The 15,901-nt window shown below is 36.6% G+C and overlaps 1 protein-coding gene and 1 pseudogene across 4 annotated transcripts in view; one reads left to right on the top strand and one right to left on the bottom strand.

The window, feature by feature from the left end:
* Positions 1 to 15,901, top strand: part of DMXL2 (Dmx like 2) — a 145,399-nt gene that overhangs the window by 36,503 nt on the left and 92,995 nt on the right. The gene's annotated exons all lie outside the window — the stretch shown is intronic.
* LOC123642978 lies at positions 8,722 to 9,757 on the bottom strand (annotated as a pseudogene).

The raw sequence follows: 15,901 nt of genomic DNA, 5'->3' as shown, positions 1-15,901 counted from the left end.
TTCAGTTCTAACTTTGAACTAAATTTTCCTGCTGTCACACTTTAATTTCCAAAAGTTTTTTTCCTTATCCTCTGAACGTGTCTTTTTAAATTATAAAATATTTTATAAGATGTATATATAAAACATATGTAATAAATAAACAGATACTCATGTACCCTGCTACTCAACTTGAGACAAAGAACATAAAACTAATGGGAACTTTATCTTCTTCTTTGCATTTCTTCTGTCCCCTCCCACTCCAGGCAACCAGAATCCTGCATTTTATATTTATTGTTTCATTGCTTTAAAAAATATTTTCACATGTATAAGTTCCCAAATAATATAATATTTAGTTTTCCATAGTTTTAAAATTATAGGAGTTTGTGAGTTTTTTATGACTTATTTTTTATACTCAACTTTATATTTGTGAGAGTCATCTATGTTGATGCTGTAGTTTGTTCATCCTTCCTGGTGTGTAATATTTCATTATATGAATATACTGCAATTTATCCATTCTCTTGGTGATAAATTTTTTTAATAAAGGTTTTTGGTTTCATAATGATACAGTTAATGTTGGTGTATCTCTCTTGGTGCACCTGGGCAAAATTTGGATACATATTTAAGAGTGAATTGTGCATTTTTACTATTATGAAATAATTCTAAATTGTTTTTAAAAGTTTTTTTACCCAGTTTACACCTCCACCAGCAGTACATGAATGTTATGATGGCACTATATTCTTACAATACTGTATTCTAATGATAGTGTGGCTTTAGTTACATTTTCTTCATTACTATTGGATAAGAGTATCTTTTCCTTTATTTATGGGCCCTTGCTGTTTTGTTTTATGTTTCTTTTTGATTTGAGGGAATTCTTTATATATTTTGATCGTAGTCTCTTGTCAGTTATATGTGTTGCAAATATCTTTTCTTAGTTGTGGCTTTCTTTCTCCTTTCCTTATGATGCCTTAAATTAAAAAAAATTAATTTTTTTTAAGTACAGAGAAAAGTATAATGAACTCCTGTGTACCCATCACCCGGCTTCAACAGTTACTACCCATCCAGTCTTATTTCATCTGTACCACCCTACTCCCAGTTGTTTCATTTTGGCTTATATACCTGATGTCATTCATCTGTAACTGTTTCAGTATCTATTGTTAAGGGATATAGACTTAAAACATATCGACAGTATATGGTGGGTTAAATGTAGTTTGGATCTTATTGAGGAAACTCTTTCTTATTCTGATGCTATTAAAACATTCTTTTTTATTTTCTTCTACAATCTTAACATTTTAATCTCTTATAATTAAGTCCTTAATCCAAGTGGATATTGTCTCAGTACTGTTCTTTTCCATTGATCTGCCACGCCATTTCTTTTTTCTTTTTTTTTTTGAGACAGTCTCAGTCTGTCACCCTTGGGTGGATTGCAGTGGTGTCATCGTAGCTCACTGTAACCTCAGATTTCTGGGCTCAAGCGATCCTTCTGCCTCAGCCTCCTGAGGAGCAGGGACTACAGGTGGGCTCTACCACACCCGGCTAATTTTTCTATTTTTGGTAGAGACGGGGTCTCGCTTTTGCTCAGGCTGGTCTTGAATTCCTGAGCTCAAACAAGCCTCCCGCCTCAGCTTCCTAGAGTGCTAGGATTACAGGTGTGAGCCACCAAGCCAGGCCTACCATGCTGTTTCTGACATGTTTTAGATAATGCTGCAGTGAATGTACATGTCTATTAGGCACTTATATGGATTTCTTATGGATTCTACTACTACTATACATAGTAGTAGAATTGTTGGCATAAGATTATATGTATCTTTTATCTTAGTAGATTATGCCAGTTTTCTAAAGTTAATATACTCATTTGCACTCTGAGTAATAGTATACAGTGGTTCCTGTTGCTCCTAGTCAACACTGATACAGTCAGACTTTAAACTTCTGTAAATTTTGGTAGATGCTGAGTGCCACCTCATTGTAGTTTTAATGTGTATTTCCCTGATTATTAATGAAGTTAAATCCGTTTTCGTATGTTTATTGGGTATTTGGATGGCTGAGGCAGAAGAAAATAACTGGGCAATTCCGTTATCCAGCTTTTAAATGGTTATTGGTCTTTCTTATTGATTTGCAGGAGTTCTTTATTCTGAATAGGAGCTCTTTGTCAGTTACGTGTTTTGCAAAGAACTTTTTCCAGTCTATTACTTGCTCATTCACTCTCTTAATGGCATTCTTTTGATGACTAGATATATTTAACTTTAATATCAATTTTTTCATTTAGGATTGTGCTTTCTTAGTCGTACTTAATAAGTTTTTACTACTCTGAGATTCTGAAGATTTTCCAATATCATATGATCTAGACCAGAGTTGCTTAAAGTTTTTTTATGCTGTGAATCCCTTCTGAAATCTAGTGAAGCCTATAACCTTCTTCACAGTATGTTTTTAAAAGCATAAAATAAAATGCATAGCATTACAAAGGAAAATAAATTATTGAAATACAGCTTCAAGATATTAAAAAATAAATTTGTGATAATAGACATGTACTTTTTAATTAATGCAATTAGTAACAAAAAATTATAGTTAAAATATGGGCAAGTTTAATTGTATTTAACTATTGTATATGGAATTAAACTTCCGTATCTCACTTTACAAGGTGAGAATGGACTTTCCAAGAGCAACACAATCCACATGAGGCTTTTTGAGTTAATGTCAAGTTGTAAGAGCATTCAACTTTACTGTTATGTGGCTGAATAATTATTTGGCACAGAGGTAGTTGCTCAATAGTTGCATGAACATTATAGACAGGAAGACTGTACAACATTATAGACAGGAAGGCTGCAATCATGTACAGTTTAGTAGCGGTTCCAAGAACTAACAATTTCGAAGTAGAGATGAATATAAAAATTATTTTGTGATATGCAGCAACTGTCATGTAATATGAAAACATCTGTAATTTCTGTTAGATACAAAGTCGTATGTACTGCTGCTAATATTACTTTGTTGAAGTGTTTCTTTCAATTAGCAGTTATGAAAATAGAGAAGTGATTTTTTTCCCCATTCAAATTCAAGGTACCTTTAAGTCTTAGTTTTCTTGGTTTCTCCAGAAGCAGATCCTGAGACAATGATTCTAGTGTAAGTGATTAATATGTAGAGTGATCACATGAAATATATTAGATTTGAGGCAGGGATGTGAAGGCACTTAATGTAGGGTATACTGCATGGTAATATACCCTGTATTAAGTGCATTAACAAGTTTAAATCTCTGGGTATTCTGAGAGCCAGTGTTCCTTGCATGAGTCATGTTCTTCACACAAATCAGTCATTGGCTGAGGGCAGGTGAGGGCTGGGCATCAGTTCTTAGCACTCAGAGCCAATTCCTAGAAAACCTCAGGCAAAAAGCTATAGATGCTTTCAGTTGAAACTGGCATATCAGAATGCTAAGGCATGATGGGATGCAGATGATTTAGCAAAAGTATCTTTTACATCTTGAATTCTATCCACAGGACCTTTGGGTCAGAGGACCTTAGGCTGAGAACCCCTGGTCTAGAGTCTGGACATTTATGTTTTATCTTTCATGTTCTGGTCTAAAATCTATGTGAAATAATTTTTAGGTATGGTTTGAAGAAGAAGAGGTCAAGTTTAGTTTGTTCCTCATGGATTTCCAGTTGTACGCAATTTATTGAAAAATCTCTTGTTTCTCCATTGCTCTATATTACTACCTTTGTCATAAAATCAAATGTCCATATTTCTGTGAGTCTGTTTCTGGGCTCTTTTCTATACTTCATTGGTCTTTCCTTGTACCAATGCCACCTGTTTTAATCGCTATAGCTTTTAAATTAAGTCTTGATATCTGGTAAAGCAAGTCCTTCCATCTTGATTTTCTTCTTTAAGATTATCTTATCTGGTCTCAGCCCTTTGCATTTCCATATGAATTTTAGAATAAGCTTCAAACAGTTTACAAAACAAAAAGAAAACCTCTTACAATTTAGATTGGGATTGCATTGACTCTATAGGTCTGTTTGGGGAGAATTGACATCTTTAAGATATTTAGTCTTCCCATCTATGAACATGGTATGGCCCTGTTGGATTGTGTTAGATCTTTTATTTTCCTCAGTAATGTTACAATTTTCTATGTAGAGCTCCCAAACATCTTTTTTAAGATTCATTCCTGGGTATTTGATATTTTTGATGCTGTTATAAATGGCATTATTATATAAATTTTATTTTATAATTGTTACTGGTATATAGAAATTCTTCTGTAGATCCTTTTGGATTTTCTATGTACATAATTATATTATCTGTGAATAATGAGAGCTCTAGTTCATCTTTTTTAACTGTCATGTGTTTCAAAATTCCCGCCCCCCCCCCCCGCCCTTTTTTTTTTTTTTTTTTTTTTTTTTAACTACAGTCTCTGGGACCTCTAGATTAGTATTGAATGAAAGTTGTGATAGTAGGTATCTTTTTCTTGTTCCCAATCTCAAAGGGATACCTTTCATTGTCACCATTAAGTTGTACTGTAGATGTTTGTGGTACACACATTTTTTTTTTCAGATAAAGGAAGTTTCCTTCTATTGGTAGTTTGCTAGAATTTTTAAAAAATCACCAGTGATGTTGAATTTCAGCAAGTACTTTCTCTGAATCTAATGAGATTATTATGTTTTTCTTTTTAATCTTTTAGTAAGATGAAATACATGGACTGATTTTTAAGTGTTAAACCTTATGTTCCTGGAATAATCCCAACTTGATTATAATGTATTATTCTTTCTGGATTTGGTTTGCTTATGTTTTGTTTAAGATTTATGATACCTATGTATGAGAGTGAGATTTGACCAATAATTTTTCATTTTTTTGTAATGTTCTCGACAGATTTTGATGTTGATGTTATGTTGGTCCCATAAAATGGGCTGGAAAGTTCCCTTTTATTTATACTATGAAAGAGTTTGTGTAAGATTTGTGTATTTTTATTCTTAAGTATTTTCTGGTGAAGCCATTTGGAAGGAGTCTTTTTGTGGGATTCAGTTTTTTACATAGTTATAGGGCTATTCAGATTTTCTGTTTCTTTTTTATGTCAGTTTTGGTAAGCTATACTTATCTAGAACTTGTCAGTTTTATCTAAATTTTCAAATTTATTGGCATAAAGTGTACAAAACACCTTATCTTTTTAATATCTATAATACCTGTGTAATGGTTTCTTAGTCATGTTTGATCGTAATTATTTATGCTTTCCTTCTTTCTTGATTCATCTTACCAAAAATCAAAGAACTGACTTTTGGTTTTGTAGAACCTCTGTGTTGTATGTTTTTTTTTTCTGTTTTATTGATTTCTGTTCAGTTGTTCTCTCCTTCTACTTTTTTTTCCACAAAACTCTTTTAGGTAGATGTTCATCCTTTTTTGTTTCTATTGTATACATTTAACACTATAGATTTCCCTCTAAGGTTAGCTTTGGTAGTATCCTACAAGGTTACTTTAATTCCACATTTCAATATGTAGTATTTTCATTATTATTCTAAACATAACTTTCCTAATTTTTATTGTTATTCATTATTTGATCCATGGGTTGTGTAGAGAATGGATTAGAGTTTGGTTCAATTATTTTGAGGGGAGAGGTATATGGTGCAGGAGGAGTTCTTTATTGGTGGTAACAGCTTTTACTTTGTATGATTAAGTAAAACAGTTTGTAGTTAGAATAATAACTACTAGTACTGTTATAAGAACAACTACCAATTATTGAGAATTAGGTACCAGCTACTATGCCTTCAGAAAGCCTTATGGGACAGGCAGTATTCTTTCTGTTCTACAGAAGAGGAAATGGCAGTTTAAGGACTTCCCTAGAATAAAGAGCTAGTATTAATAAAAAGGTAAAGCTGGGATTTTAGCCCAGATATGTTGGATATCAAAGTGCCATAATCAGTGCTTTTGTATTTGACTGAGAAAATATTTATGGACTTGTATTTGTGGGGATTCTTTGAGGCCTGGGTAGAGTGTGCATTCTTCCAAAAAAGGTTTATGTAGCTTCTGTCAGGCACTCTCAATTCAGAGTAAATTCTCAGCTTGCAAGTTGTTATGCTACACATAGAGTGTGAGTTTGGTTCTCATGTGGCCTGTTTTACATTTATGAATTCCAGGGGGAAACTGTTTCTTTCACTTCATCCAGGTACAGACTGATATTTTTCCTTGCCATTTCCCTTTTCAGAGAGGATTTTTTTTTACTGATTTCACCCTTCCACTTAGGGATAGTTTTTAGGGATTTTCTTGGCTTTATGTAGGTGCTTCTGATTTGACTTCTCACCTTGCAGAGACTCTGCTTTATTCTATATGGATATTTCAAACAGAAGCTCTGTGCCACTGGGTATTGGTGGATTCCCTTAAGACAATCCGGTCACCTGCTTTAGCATTTGTTTTTTATGGTTTCTTGTCTGAGAAGATAGATGCGATCAGAAGAGAACTTTGATAACCTCCCGCCTCCTATGTATGTCTGTTTACCTGCCTGCATCTGTGCCTATATATATTCTGCCTTCCCTTGTGTTGCTGTGGATGAACTGTCTGTGCTTTTATATAGGGCCAATTCCTTCACTTATATACTAGGTCTCATTTGCGTTTACTAAGGGACATCACTATTGCAATTGCTTTCTCTCTTCAAATCAGTTTTCCCTTCTCTACTAGGTCATCATACTAGCATATGTTATAGATTGAATGTGTCTCCCTGAAATTCAAATATTAAAGCCTTATCCCCCAATGTGATAGTATTTGAAGATGGGGCCTTTGGGAGTTAATTAGGGTTAGATGAGGTTATAAGGGTGGGACCTTCATGATTCGTGCCCTTGTAAGCAGAGACACTAGAGAGCTTGCCTTCTTTTGCCTTAAGGACACAGTGAGAAGGTAGCAGTCTGCAAGCCAGGAAGGAAGCCCTCACAAGAACTCCATATTTGGACCGCAATCTTGGAGTGTCAGCCTTGAGAACTGTGAGAAATAAGATTCTGTTCTTTAAGTCACTCAGTATTCTGTTATGGCAGCCCAAGCTGACTAATAAGCATAGCATATCAAATGTGCTCTAATCTCGCCCACAGTGAAACAAACAACAAAAATGACAAAACCCTCTCTTTTCCTCTCAGCTTCTGCCATTTTTCCCTGCCCACATTTTTCTCCGTTTTTAATTGAGCCTACTGACTACCACATCTCTGAAACTGTCATCAGAGACTTCCTATTACTGAATCCTGTGGTTAGTTTTTACTTAACTGATCAGCATTTTACGTGGTTGGTTACTTCCTCTACCTTGAAACAATTTATCCACTTGACTTCCAGGAGACAGCATACTCTCTTGATTTTCTTTTTCTTTTTTTAATACAGTTTTCTTTAGAGCAATTTTATGTTCATAGCAAAACTGAGAGGAAAGTACAGAGATAGCCCATGTCCCATATACTCTCTGCCTGCAACATGCATAGCTTCCCTCACTATCAACATCCTACACCAGAGAGGTACATTTGTTAAAATTGATGAACCTACATTGACATATCATCACCCAAAGTCAGTACCTTACCTTAGGGTTCACTCTTGGTGTGTATATTCTGTGGGTTTAGATAAATTTATAATGACATGTATCTATCATTATAGTATCGTACAGAGTATTTTCACTGCCCTTAAAGTCCTCTGTGCTTTGCCTGTTTTTAACTCTGGCTGCCCCTGCTTACTTGATGGTATCACCCTGTATTTCCTACTGTTACATGTTGGAGTACCCAGGGCTTATTTCTTAGACTTTTCCTCTGACTATACTCATTTTCTTGGTAATCTCATCTAGTATTATGGTTTCAAATGCCATTTAAATGCCATTTTTATATGCTGATGATATTTAAATTTGTATCTTTTGCCTCTCCCTGATCTCCATTCTCCTAACTCCTCAGTCTACTCCCCCTGATGGCTCTACCTTTAGAATATATCCATAGTCTGCTCACTTCTTTACTACCTCCACTGTTATAGTCTGGTTATAAACCACCATTATTTTTCATTTGTATTATTGTATTACATTTTTAATTGGTCTCCCAATTTTTGCTGCCCTCCTGTACAGTCTGCTTTTAAACCAATAGCTGGAGTGATCTTTTTAAAATATAAGTCAAATCATGTCATTCTTCTGTCCAAAACTGTCAGAAGGTTTCCCATTTAGCTGGGCATGGTTGCTCATGCCTGTAATCACAAATACTTAGGAGGCTGAGGCAAGAGGATCAATTGGGGCCAGGAATTTTGAGACCAGCCTGGGGAACATAGTAAGACCCTGTCTCTACCCAAAAAAAAAAAAAAAAAAAAAATGAGCCAGGTGTGGTGCATGCCTGAAGTCCCAGCTACTCAGGAGGCTGAGGCAGGAGGATCACTTGAGCCCAGGAGTTTGAGGCTGCAGTGAGCTATGATGGTGCCACTGCACTCTAGCCTGGGTGACAGCAAAATCCGATCTCTAAAAAAACCCAACCAAACAAAAAAAGGTTTCTCATTTCATTTACCAAAAGCCCAAGTCTTCATGATGGCTTACCAGGCCCCACATTTATCAGGACCTGCATCACTTTTTGACCTTATCTCCTGTTACTTTTACCCTTGCACGCTGTTAGGCCTCATTCTTGTTCCTAAACAGGCTACTCATGTTCCCACCTTAGAGTTTTTATGCTTATTGTTCCCTCTGCCTATAAAACTCCTTCTGTCAGAGTCCTGCATGGCATTTTCCCTTAATTTCTTTCTCTCTTTTTTTTTTAACCTGTAAGGAAAAAAATATCTGACTTATTTTTTTTGTTGTAGTTTTTGAAGAAGATACTCCATCTGTAAATTTAAGTTTGGTTGGCCTTTTTTAGTCTTTCTACTCAATATTTTGAACACTTCCATTTTTTTCTTTTTGTAGTGCCTTTGAGCTTCTTCTCTTTCTTGTTTTCTCCTCTCAAATTCTTGTTTCTTAACAGCACGCTTAGCTTGTACCTGTTCATATTCTTGTGCCTTTTTTTTTTTTTTTTTTTTGAGACAGACTCTCACTCTGTTGCCCAGGCTAGAGTGCCGTGGCGTCAAGCTCACAGCAACCTCAAACTCCTGGGCTTAAGCAATTCTTCTGCCTCAGCCTCCTGAGTAGCTGGGACTACAGGCATGTACCACCATGCCCGGCTAATTTTTTTCTATATATATTTTTAGCTGTCCAGATCATTTCTTTATATTTTTAGTAGAGACGGGGTCTCGCTCTTGCTTAGGCTGGTCTTGAACTTCTGACCTGGAGCAATCCTGACCCAGCTCGGCCTCCCAGAGTGTTAGGATTATAGGCATGAGCCACCGCGCTTGGCCTCTTGTGCTTTTTGATTTGATGTTTCCTTTTGATTTTTCTTCAGAATATTAGAGGACTTGACTGTCTTGCCACATTGTTTTTCTGGCTGAGGCTGGTCAAAGCTACACTGATCTTCAGGCAGAGGCTGGTCAACTTGCTCTTCTAACAAAGGCTGGTCTCCTTTCCTTAGTTGCTTCCTGCGTCTTTCCTCTTCAGATAAGTAGAGATATTTCAGATGATCTGGGTATCAATATTTGAATTGGGATTCCTGTGATGTTTGAGCCTTCTTTTTCCTCCATAGCAATTTCTTATAATTTTGCTGAATCTTTGGTTTTCTTTGAAACGCAAAGCCTTGTCCCTCGTGACCATTCCCCATGAAGGCTTGTGAATAGTTAGGCTGCCATATCCTCTGTTTCACATTCTTATTCCTGAATCTGACCAAAGAACCCCCTTCTCCACGTGCCCCAAACCCCCCTTCCGCCACCACTGTGCCAGCCTCACTGGGGCCATTTCCACAGACCCTCTCTTAACTTCTTAAATGTCACCTTCTCAGTGAGGCTCTCTTCTAAAAACCCTTTTTAAAATTGTATCCTCCTCCCACTGTACTCTCTATTTCCTTTGCCTGCCTTAATTTTACTCATAACATTTATCACTAAAGGCCGGGCGCGGTGGCTCACGCCTGTAATCCTAGCTCTGGGAGGCCGAGGCGGGTGGATCGCTCGAGGTCAGGAGTTCGAGACCAGCCTGAGCAAGAGTGAGACCCTGTCTCTACTAAAAATAGAAAGAAATTATCTGGCCAACTAAAAATATATATACAAAAAAATTAGCCGGGCATGGTGGCTCATGCCTGTAGTCCCAGCTACTCGGGAGGCTGAGGCAGTAGGATCGCTTAAGCCCAGGAGTCTGAGGTTGCTGTGAGCTAGGCTGATGCCACGGCACTCACTCTAGCCTGGGCAACAAAGTGAGACTCTGTCTCAAAAAAAAAAAAACAAAAAAACATTTATCACTAGGATGCTGTATTAGTTTTGTTTTATTGTGTAACAAATTATCATAAACATAGCAGGTTAAAACCACACATTTATTATCTCAGCTTCTGTGGGATAGGAGCTGTCATGGCTTGGCTGGGTGCTCTGCTCGGGTATTATAAAGGTTGTAGTGAAGATGTCACATGGGTTGAATTCTCACCTGGAGGCTTGACTAGGGAAGAATCAGCTTCCAAGCTCACTCTGGTTGTTGGCAGAATTTCTTTGTAGCCGTCTGACTGAGGGCTTAGCTTTTTGCTAGCTGTTCGCTGAAGGCCTCCCTCAGGCCCTAGAGGATGCCTGTAGTTCCTTGCCATGAGGGATCCCTCTCATTTCCCCTCCAAAATAATAGAACTACCTAAATAATTTGGCTAAGCAGAAATTAAGGAGCCAAAGAAAAACAGGAAAAACAAATATAGCTAAAATAAATAAATAAACTGGAAGCGAAAACTTAAACTAGATTTTAAAAATAAATTAAAAACAAAGTTAAAAAGCTTAATATTTCTGGATAGGATGTAGTTGCATGAATAATTTTCCCTGATATCTGAGAAGCATGGGCTAATAAAGGGAAAACATCAGAATCACAAGAAAAATAGTTTGAAAAATAATATAATTGATATCTTTGATCTCTAAAACTAGGCAGTTGCTTTTAAAGCTTTGGCTCTTTAAAAATTAGTACCTCATTACTCCTAAAATTTGACTATGGAAAAACCCATAGATTTGTTCTTTTTGTTACTTACATTTCTTAGGATTACCACATACTAATGAATTAATAAAGTCATTCATTCCTTTGATTTAACAAGTCCTTAGTAAGTGAAACTATGGGTAATTTAATATAGGACCAATTCAACGTGATCAGAGAGCTGCTCTAGAGTCATCGTGGAATGCAGCTTTACAGTATTCCCAGGTATTCATTCTCTGACATCAGCTTGGATATTGTGTACGCTATGCATCATTTGGAGCATGTTTTCCTATTACCGTCTTCCAAATATCTGCCTTACTAATAATATAAACAGTTGATCATACATATGTCATATGTATGATATACCATATTCTTATAATAAAGCAAGCTACAGAAAAAATGTTAAGAAAATCATAAGGAAGAAAAAATATATTTGCTAATTATTAGGTGGAAGTGGATCATCATAAAGTCATCATCTTCATTGTCTTCATGTTGAGTAGGCTGAGGAGGACCAAAAGAGGTGTTGGTCTTGCTATCTCAGGGGTGGTAGAGGTAGAAGAAAATCCATGTGTAAGCAGACCTGCTCAGTTTAAACCTGTGTTGTCCAAGAGTGAGCTGCACTTTAACATATATATTGTCTAATGTATTATATTTTCATCGTTGAACTGGTTATAAGAAAAGGCATTTCAGAATTCTAGCAATCTACACTTGTAAGGCAGATGACAATCTTTCATAGTTGTATTCACATCATGATAGACTCCCTTTATGTATATGTAGTTGATAGTACATTGTTGGAGGAAAAACTAATTTGGAATTATACCTGAAATTAACAACCTTCATGCACATGTTAAGCAAATCCATATGGAACACATCCATATACCCTGAACTTCTGTGCTTTGACAATCTTGTGATGAAGATGACAGAAAAGGTTTTTGTCCTCATAGAACTTTACTTCTAGTAAGGAAATAGAAAAAAAACATCAATTATTAACAAGAGCTATCCAGAAAATTAAGACAAGATGATGTAGTAGTGTGACTGGGTGTCTATTAGAGAGGGTGATCTTTTAGAGATAGTTTTACTGAGGAGATAACTTCAAACTGAGAGTTGAATAATGTGAAGGAGACAACTGTGTGAAATTTGGGGGAAAGTATGTTTTTGGCCAAGGGAACACAAGTGCAAATGCTCTGAGATAGGGATTAGCAGGGCTTGTTAAAGAACAGCATAAAGCTAGAGTGTAGTGGCTAAACCAAAGTTTGAGACGTATCCAGGTTGAGATGTCAAATAGGATAAAATAGTCAGGAATTCTCTGGAGAGGTCAGGGTTAGAGATACAGAGTTTGAATTCATTAGCCAAAAGATGGTGTTTAAGGTCCTAGGCCTGAGTGAAATGAACTAGGGAGAAAATGTATGTTAGAGAAGAGAATGGTATTCAGGATCAAATCCCAGGGTCCTTGAACCTTAAGAAGTGGGGGTGGGAAAGGAAGAGAAGCCTGTGAAGGATGCTGAGGAGTGGCCACTAAGGTAGAGGAAAACCAGGAGAATGTGACAGAGAAATTAAGAAAAAGATTCAATGAGGGAATAGCCAATTAATTCTGTCAAATGACCTAGAACACATGGGAGAAAAGTTTGAACATGTATAGATAGTACAGGCCTAACTATGCATAAATTAAAATATAAACTTAAACTGTTGTGCAATCATAGGATTTTAGTGATCTTAGCAATCATAGAGGAAGCTGAGGTTTTTAGGGATAAAGTCTACTTCTCTCTCTGCTCCCCCACTGCCATTACTCTTGTTAGCATCTTCTTGGCTGTGGGCCTTTACAGTAGTCTCTTAAGTGGATGCCCAGCAGCTATCCTCTAATCAGTCGTCTCATAGCAGCCAGGCACCTGAACATACCACTCCTGTTCATAATCCTTCTCTGATGACTTCTGTTGCTCATAGTTGAAGATCATAGACCTCACCATGGTCTGTGAGGCTCTGCTGTATGCTGTGCCTCTCCAGCTTCATTCCCACCTTAACGCCCCCCACACTGATGGCCTTTCAGGGCCTTGAGTATGCCAAGCTCTTTATTGCTGTCCAGTCTTTTTATGTGCCATTCTCTGTGCTCATTCTTTCCTTTTCTTTGTCTGGCTATCTTTTATATCTTTTATCCTTTAACTCTAAATATCACTTCCTTAAGAAAACATCTGATGTCCCAGGCAAGATCAAATCTCCTAATTAAATACTTTCCTAGTACCCTCTGCTTCTTATTTGTAGTGTTTATCACAACTACAATTAAAACAATAATTTGTATTCTTATTTAATGTTGTTTTCCCTTGTAGAGAATAAGCTCTATGGAATTAGCAAGTATATTTTATTATTTCTGTCTCCTCCTGTGCCCCAACTAGATTCCTAGAAGTTCACACAGTGGCTGCATTCAATAAATAGTTGTTATTTGAATGAATCTTGTAATGATTTCATAGTTGTACAACCAGATAATAGCACATCATCATAATCCATTTGTATGTTGCAGACTGATTTTGTTTTTAAGTCGTTTTTAAGTCTGAAAATGGTCTCAAAGCCATTGAATTTGCTCAGAGTGAAATTAGGTTCTTTAATAAATCTGTATCTGGACATGATCAAATGTAGTATAATAACTGGTTCTTATGAGATATACTAAAAGATGTAATTAGATTGAATTAAGAATAGTATCAGCCAGGCATGGTGGTTCATGCCTGTAATCCTAGCACTCTGGGAGGCTGAGATGGGAGGATTGCTTGAGCTCAGGAGTTCGAGACCAGCCTGAGCAAGAGTGAGACCCCTGTCTCTACTAAAAATAGAAAAATTAGCTGGGCATGGTGGTACGCGCCTATAGTCCCAGCTACTCGGTAGACTGAGGCAAGAGGATCATTTGAACCCAAGAGTGTGAGGTTGCAGTGAGCTAAGATGGAGCCACTGCGCTCTACCCGGGGCAATGGAGTGAGACTCTGTCTCTGTCTCAAAAAAAAAAAAAAAAAAAAGGCCGGGCGTGGTGGCTCACACCTGTAATCCTAGCACTCTGAGAGGCGGAGGCGGGTGGATCCCTCGAGGTCAGGAGTTTGAGACCAGCTTGAGCAAGAGCGAGACCCTGTCTCTACTAAAAATAGAAAGAAATTATATGGCCAACTAAAAATCTATATAGAAAAAATTAGCCGGGCATAGTGGTGCATGCCTGTAGTCCCAGCTACTCGGGAGGCTGAGGCAGTAGGATCGCTTAAGCCGAGGAGTCTGAGGTTGCTGTGAGCTAGGCTGATGCCACGGCACTCACTCTAGCCTGGGCAACAGAGCAAGACTCTGTCTCAAAAAAAAAAAAAAAAAAAAAGAATAGTATTGATACAAACTACAGGATGCTTACCCCTCCCTAAAAGAGACAAATGAACTGTTACAGTACCCACAAAAAATGTAATTTCTTTTCCATATTCTTTCCTTTTTGTAGAGGATTTTCCTCATACATTCATTGTGTTTCTGACTTTCTGTTTGTGTCAGTTGTGTGTTAGAGCTGCCTAAACTTTGGGACTATTTTAGGATGTATGGTCTTTTGACAGAGTCACTTGGTACTTTAAAAACTATTAATGACCCATGTAAAATAATGAGTGAGTATTCATTGTCTGAACATCTTCTGAATACTTAAACTCTCATCCCTAGTGAATTTGAAAGATGCCTTTGTGCTTCAAATAAAAGCAATAAGACTAAAAGCCCTTCCCTTTAAATGGGGCAGCTAGATTTTGAGCTCCTCAAAGGTGGTTCCCCTCTGTTTATGTACTCCAAAGTGCCTAATGTCTTTTTTCTTTGAATTTTTGTTACACATAGCTTTAGCAATTGATTATTGAGTATTTTTTTTCACAGTATTAGTCATGTCCCCCTAAGCTTCTTATATACAATTCTCCTAGGAGCTAAGTGTTTCATAATTCCTTATGGAAAGAATGCTTTACTGGTAAGGATCCTATGGAGGTTAAGCAAACGTGTCTTGTATTTAAAAAGCTTATTTCTTCATGTTTTTGAGAAGAGACCACACATAATCAAGATTTTTCTTGATAAAAAGAATAGAAACTAACTTTGGGATGTTGGGGCAGTTTTTTTGTTTTTATTTTATTTTTTGCACAATCTGTTCTGCTTCTGTTAATAAAGCCAAGTTTGTCTGACTTGATAAAAACAGATGGTCACTGTGTGGATCTCCCACTAGAAGGCATTTTCCACCGCCTCTGCTAAACATGGCAGGATTTCTGTTCAGGTTTTGTGGGACTCAAATCCAATTACTTCCAGGATTTTTAATATTATAGTTCATTGAGCACTTTTTGCTGGTAAAATCTATTTACTTTATAAATGTGGTAAATTAAATTTTTCTTAGGCTTAAGAATATTTTAAATTTTTATCTCAGCTTAAAGTCAAGTCTTACTTATTATAGAGCCTTTTCTTCCCACAAGACATACCTAATTAAATCTTCAGCTCAAGAATTGCTTTTCTTGGGTTTGCTTGCTGGGAGGTGTTTATTGGAATTCTATTTGTTTATGTTCATAAAATTTATATCAGAACACTTGTTTTATAACAATTGGCTATTTTGTAAAATTGGCAAATGATTTAAAATACACTGTTTTCTTGAGAAAACAAGAATATTGTTTTGAGTTCTATTACACAGTGTGGTGAATATAGTTAAGAATATTGTACATTTCAAAATTGCTAAAAGAGTAAATTTCAAGTGTTCCCACTGCAAAAAATGTTCAGTGTTTGAGGTGATGGATATGTTAACTGGCTTGATTTATTTAGTCCATATTGTATTCAGAAATTATAACATCACTTTGTACCTCATAGATTTATACAATTATAAATTGTCAATTTACAATTAAGAAAACACACAACATTTTCTCTAAGGGAGGATTATGCCTTTGAGTGAAAAAGCTTTCCAAGGGCTGGGCTTTCCAAGGGCTGGGATGA

This window comes from Lemur catta, chromosome 1 (genome assembly GCF_020740605.2).
Source record: "Lemur catta isolate mLemCat1 chromosome 1, mLemCat1.pri, whole genome shotgun sequence".
Classification (NCBI taxonomy): domain Eukaryota; kingdom Metazoa; phylum Chordata; class Mammalia; order Primates; family Lemuridae; genus Lemur; species Lemur catta.
Note: the sequence above shows the minus strand (reverse complement) of the source record. Positions and strands in the feature narration are given on the sequence as shown.